Here is a 6,176-nt window from a genome sequence, read left to right as displayed (position 1 = left end):
AATAGTTTATTATGAAAACCGCACGATGTGCCAAAGGAGTTAAGGGCTCGGCCTAAACTTACGGCTCTCGCGTGTTTTCTCTCTCTCTCTTTCTCTGTTTCTCCGCGCGCGCGCGAGCGCTCGCCTCGAGGTCTTTGCACCGTGAAGTTTGCTTTATAAATATCGCCGGTGCACCGGAGTGTCTAGAGAAACGAACCGTGTCTTGGATGAAACGAACGGTCTAGTTCCCCGCTTCAATTGCGACCGATCCGTCCTCCTTTTGCGTTATTTTCTAATTTCCACCGGTCCCGCGCCGTCGACGATCCGCCATTAATCGACAAATAAAATCGGAAAGATAGCACTCGGGAATTCCGCGTTATCCAAGCACATACTAGCTAAACAGTACTGCTAAACGTGGGCGCGTTGTCCTGTAACTGTGTTCTCTCTGATGACTTCCCTGGAATCACCGTTTACAGGCGACAGACTTTTCCAAACTACAGTCAAGAGGAATAGTGACCATATACCCTTTGTTCTGGAAACTCGGAGCTTTTCTCACGTTATCCAACGGTTGAAAAATATTGGCAATTTTTCATCGTGCAATATACCGTGGAATCTCAAATTATGACCTGTATGCCAATAGGGAACCAGTCGGAGGCCCCTATCTGAATATGGCAGCCATTTTGGTCTCCATCGTACTCCGAGTGGATTGCTCGCATGTCGTGGAAACTGAGTAATAATTATACAACTTTATTATACTTAGGAAGCCCAGTACAGCCCCCCATATTTATATTAATAGTGAGACGAAAGTGGTCGGGTAAGAAAATGTTCCCACAGGAGAACACTCACTCTCCATTTTATGAAATCGAGTCCATCGATTCGAATAATCGGATTTCATCTTATTACAGGAAACAGTAGTTACCTACTTATTTCATATTTAAACATTTTTAATCAGTTGGATATAGTTCTATAATATCCTTAAGCCCTGCTAATATTTTTACTATTTTATATTTCATCTATCCATTTTTACATGCATAACATCTGCAGTCTACTGCATCCTACTAACGTGATCTTAGAGTAACATCTAAAATCATCTTTTTCAAATTCTATACCACTATGTAATATTAAAGCAAAATTTAAGTTGCGGATGCGGATGGACGATTGTCCAGAATTTCTCGAGGTCGTCTTTTATTGTGAATTTATTTGGCGCGCGTTATACTTAGGTCAGTTTAAGAGTAAATGATCCGTCGTAATTATGGAGTTGGACGCGTCGCGTCGTGTTGCTGGTTCATTTGTCAGCGGATGGGAGTGCGTAATTTTGGAGCGACCAATTTCGATCCACGATACAGCTAGTTAATCCTTGGTTCACTGATTGTAAGAAACGTAACAGCGCTATATAATTATCAAGAAATTGCCATTAGAGTATTTTCTATTAGCTGATTGAAGGATTTACACAACCGCGATATATAATACAGTTGACGTTGCTGCAGAGACAGACACACGGAGAAACTAAAATTAAATGAAATTTTATATCCTTCATTAATGGTTTCATCGAGTTAAAAAGAAGACAAGGTTGCATGAAATTCTGTTGATGTTCGGACTTTATTGCACTTTCAAGATTTTTACGAGCCATAAATCCATAGAAATACCCAGTTTAAATGTCACTCTCTATACTTTCGAAACCGTATTGCTGATGTGGCTTAATAACTTCGTTAAATGAACGATTCAGCGTAATTTGTTGAATGGTTCGATATCACCAATATCAAAAATCGTAATCGTGGCATTGAAAAATGTTCATGAAACTCTTTTATTTTTAATAATATTTCATAGAACTGTTACCAACATATCCCTGACGCTTTTCTGATTGAGACGAGCCCAAACACGATACAGTTTCGATCATATTTACTCGTTTAATCCAGGGTACGGTAAAACCTCTGTTACCCGAAGTAATCGATGGAACAAATGAGTGTTAGGACAATAGAACAGTTGTCTAGCTACAGCGCTAGATTAAATCTTTACTGATATGCACAATAAATCTTGTAGTATATTCGCATTAATCTCAACAATTTACATGTGAAACGCCGGTTCGGATAATCGAGGTTCCACTAAAATTACGTCATGTTGGGGCTCATTTTAATCAGAAAAATGTGACGAACAAACTAGTAGAAGGTTGGTACAAAACTAATTGTAAAAAAATTTATTTTTCACTAATTAGTATTGTTATACTGTTACACTGTAGTGAGGATAAATTCTGCAGAAATATTGTGCACATCTCTTCGACATATATTGGGACACTGGTTGCACGAAACGGTGTGGAAAGAACGTCTTTCTACACCTAATCAACGATCTCGCTCGCCGATAACAGACAGGACGTGTGTCCTCGCGGAACGGTCTGTCAGGGGCGGAGGTATTAGCGAAAGCCCGCTCGGTTTCGATGATTAAAGCGGCAAGCAATCCATTTCTTTGCTTGTCACCGCCGTGTTTCCTGTCACTTGTCTTCGTGTTTTACGACGCGCCTGTTCATGGTTCAGCCCCGTTTACGAGCTCCTCCGTAAAAACGGCAGCCGTACGTCCGCGCATTCATTAATTTCAACCCGACCACCAGACCGGACGCGATTAAAAGAAACTTACAATTAGTGACGGCCGATTGGACGTTGCAAATCTTTTGTTACCCAGCTTCCGAATATTTTTCCAAAAATTCTTGGGTCTCACTCCGTACAGCCATTCTACATTCAAGTTCCGGCAATAAACACGAACTGTTTCGTGACGCGAAGCTTTAGCAGAAAATCATTTGAGAAACTCGAGTTGATTATATTTCCGTAGGTTCTCTTCTTGTGTGCAAGTACGCACTGCACGGTCTTTCGCGCCGGTTATTCATGATTCATAGGTGTGAACAAGAATATGTTGGCAGTTTACGACCGTTAGCTTAATTACGCGTGACAGACTGTACGAAATCGGGCATTGCCGTTTCGCGGAATTGAATTCTCGAATATTACGCGTTTTGGGTTTTCCCTGCTTCTCGGCCGATATTTGGAACTTGCTATTCTCACGTGTCAGACACGGTATTGCTGAACGACGACGATTGCCATAGTCTTGGCAAATATTTCGATCGGCAATCTCCCGTACTTATTTTCGAATTGAAAAATTTTATTTTTACTGTGACTAAATTAATTGAATTTATGAAGACCGTGCTTGAATGAAAGAAATGGATTTACATAAAAGTACTTTGTGCTATTTTTGCGTGACTTGGAAATAACTCGTTTAATGTAAACAACATAGTACGTTCGTGGAAGTGTGCTGACGCAAACAGGTCAATCCGCATAGGCTTATCATTAAACTGCATATTGGCCTTAATTGGATCACGCTTTCTGAAATTCAAAGCACGTCGTGCTCATTTAACCTAGAAGTCAATTAAAACAAACCAATTAATGCGGACACTGGGTACTCTATAAATTCTGAACACCGTATCGCTACGGTACTACGATGAGAGCATTAAACGTTCGCTTGGAAGAATGCCGACGACCTCTATAAACAAACTGTTTCATGTGCTCCCTTAATGAATGAACGAACTGTTCTTATTCGATTAGAAATCATTATGTTAGCTTATACACTGATTCCCAAAACCAGGAAACCAGGAGAATTTCTTCTTGCAATTCTTTAATATATTAGAATTATAATTAGGCAAAATTTAATATTTACAAGCCTATATCTACGAATATTTAGAATATATTTATTTTAAGAAATCTGTCTTTTCCGTATCCAAATTTTCATAAAGTAATCCACGAAAGATTGTACCCAGAGCCACTGTTTAATTGAAACACAACAGGCTCCGTTTAAAAATGCAATTACCGTCAAATTAAATATATTCGCAACCATCCATATACCGATAAATTTGCAGGGATCCGCATTGCAGATCGGCCTTAAACATGAAACTTCGACGTTTCCGAAGCTTCTCGGAACCATTTGTACAGAAACGGGACAGGGCTGGCTCGTAAGGTCAGCGGTGCAATTAAGAAATCTTAGCTAAGGGAAAAACGAGGATACCTGTCGTATAAATTTCGTATGAAACACTTTGTCCGTGATTCGAAGAACGGAAGAAACATTTCATCCCGCTAAGTTAGTTAGGATCGGACGTTGCGCCGTGCGAGAAAGAGAGGATAAGCCTAGAAGTTAGTTTCTCGGCTTACAGAAGCGTGCACCGGTGAGTTACCGTCGTTCGTGAATCATTCTCAGATTTGCGCGACGCCTGTATTAATCGGCGCTCCGTTCATGTGAGCCTGTCGTCGACCACCCGTGTCTCCTCCTCTCCGTTTCGTTTTCCGAAGAACCTAGCCGATTTATGAGGTGCAACAACTGCCCGCAAATCCGCGATAATAAGCGTGTGTTCGCGTCACGCCGATTTATCCTCCGTTTGTTCCATATGGTTACGGAATTTGCAGATCTCTCTGTTGGCCGTGAGTAGGTCTGTAGAATCATTAATTTAGGACAAGTATCGCGATCCATTATAGAAATTTTTAGTACCATTTTTATATATTGCTGTAATAATTTGGCAAATCAGCGTTAGATCAGTGGGGATCTAACTTTTTAGTCCCTTGGTAATAGCGATTTTTAGTACCATTTTTATATACATATTTCTGCAATAATTAGCCAAGTCATCGAGACAGGAAGAATTGTATCGTAATGAAATGAATGATACCCACATTCGACAGTGCGTTAATATACGAAATTCCGAGGTTATAAAATGAAGTGACGCAATATCTCTAGAGTTGCAGTAAGAGTGTTATTACAACATGTCCCGCAATTTTTCAATCGTCGAAAAGTATGCGGCACGTGTCGACTGATACGCCGGGGGTCTTACGCAAAATTTGATTATCAGCCTGACCAGTTTTCGTCGAGGTAAAATGAGGTATTGTTCCGAGGCGGGGTGATTTATTCTGCTCTAGATAATGATTAAACGCAGTACCCCGCGAGCATAATATCTAACGCGGTACCGTAATTCCTGAGCGTACGGTACACGCTCGGTGGAATATTATTGGGTGCCTCTTAATGGCACCTCTCATATAGCAACGCGAATTAAGCCTTGTTACCGCTTACTTATTTTGCACGTGGAAAAATTGAAAGGTAATTTTCGTCCTTATCTACTAAACAATTCGTGGTCGGCGACTGTTTTATTAGCACGCGGCCACCGACCGTGGAAATATGAGCGGCATATTATTCTGGTTGCCCACGATTCCCTAGGAGTAGTGATGGGCGCGATCCAATTCTCACGATTTTCATTTCGGTGATCAAATACTTGTATGAAAGAATCGAAGCGAATTGAAAAGTATTTGGAGCTGTTCAGTATGAATACCGAATGATTTTTGTAGCATGATAGCAATGATGAACCAAATGTTTAAGCACTTACGAGTATGTTTTCAGTACTTTTGATCTATCCATCAGTAATGCTTGCAAGAGAGGAATACAATACCACATTAAATATTATCATATTTTGCGATTAGGATTTGTTCTGATCGAGAAGGATCGTGCCTATCACTACCAAGGGAACATTCGGAACACTCGCCGAGTGAAATTTTTAACGGTAATACTGTCGAAGAACAGCTGTACCGTGAAATTCATAGAGTCTGATTATCTAAACGAGACTTTTTATATTCGAGCGAAAATTGGTTTGGTTTTTTCAAAATGGTACTGAAGAAATTCCGCTGTAAATCGGAATATTTTAATGCTCCCGTAAATTGGTAGCCGTAATCAGGGAATTATGTTGTTCCAGATTCGTGATTACAAAGAATTATGGGAGAGATTGGGTAGGAATAGCGAAGATTATCTTAACAAGAGTTTTTATATCCGAGGGAAAATTAGTTGTTCTAATGGTACTTTACAGAAATCCTGTTGAGCACTCGAATATTTTACGTTTCTCTTGTAAATTAGCACACGTGATCGAAAAATTATGTTACCGTAGATTTGTGATTACAAATAATTATGGGAAAGATGGGCTAGGAATAGCGAGGATTATGCAAAGCTCGAATGTTTATAAATGGAATTGAAGTTGGGGAATTATGCGAACAGCTGTTGGAGATTGTCACTACAAGGCCATAAATTTGCTTCAAAATAAAACCGAGACAATTAATCGATGTCAAGAAAACATCTTTATGGAAGGATTTCTTGCGATGAATTAAAGATGATGAGCATGTGTGATCTTTGTC

The sequence above is a fragment of the Lasioglossum baleicum genome, chromosome 11 (assembly GCF_051020765.1).
Source record: "Lasioglossum baleicum chromosome 11, iyLasBale1, whole genome shotgun sequence".
NCBI lineage: Eukaryota > Metazoa > Arthropoda > Insecta > Hymenoptera > Halictidae > Lasioglossum > Lasioglossum baleicum.
Note: the sequence above shows the minus strand (reverse complement) of the source record.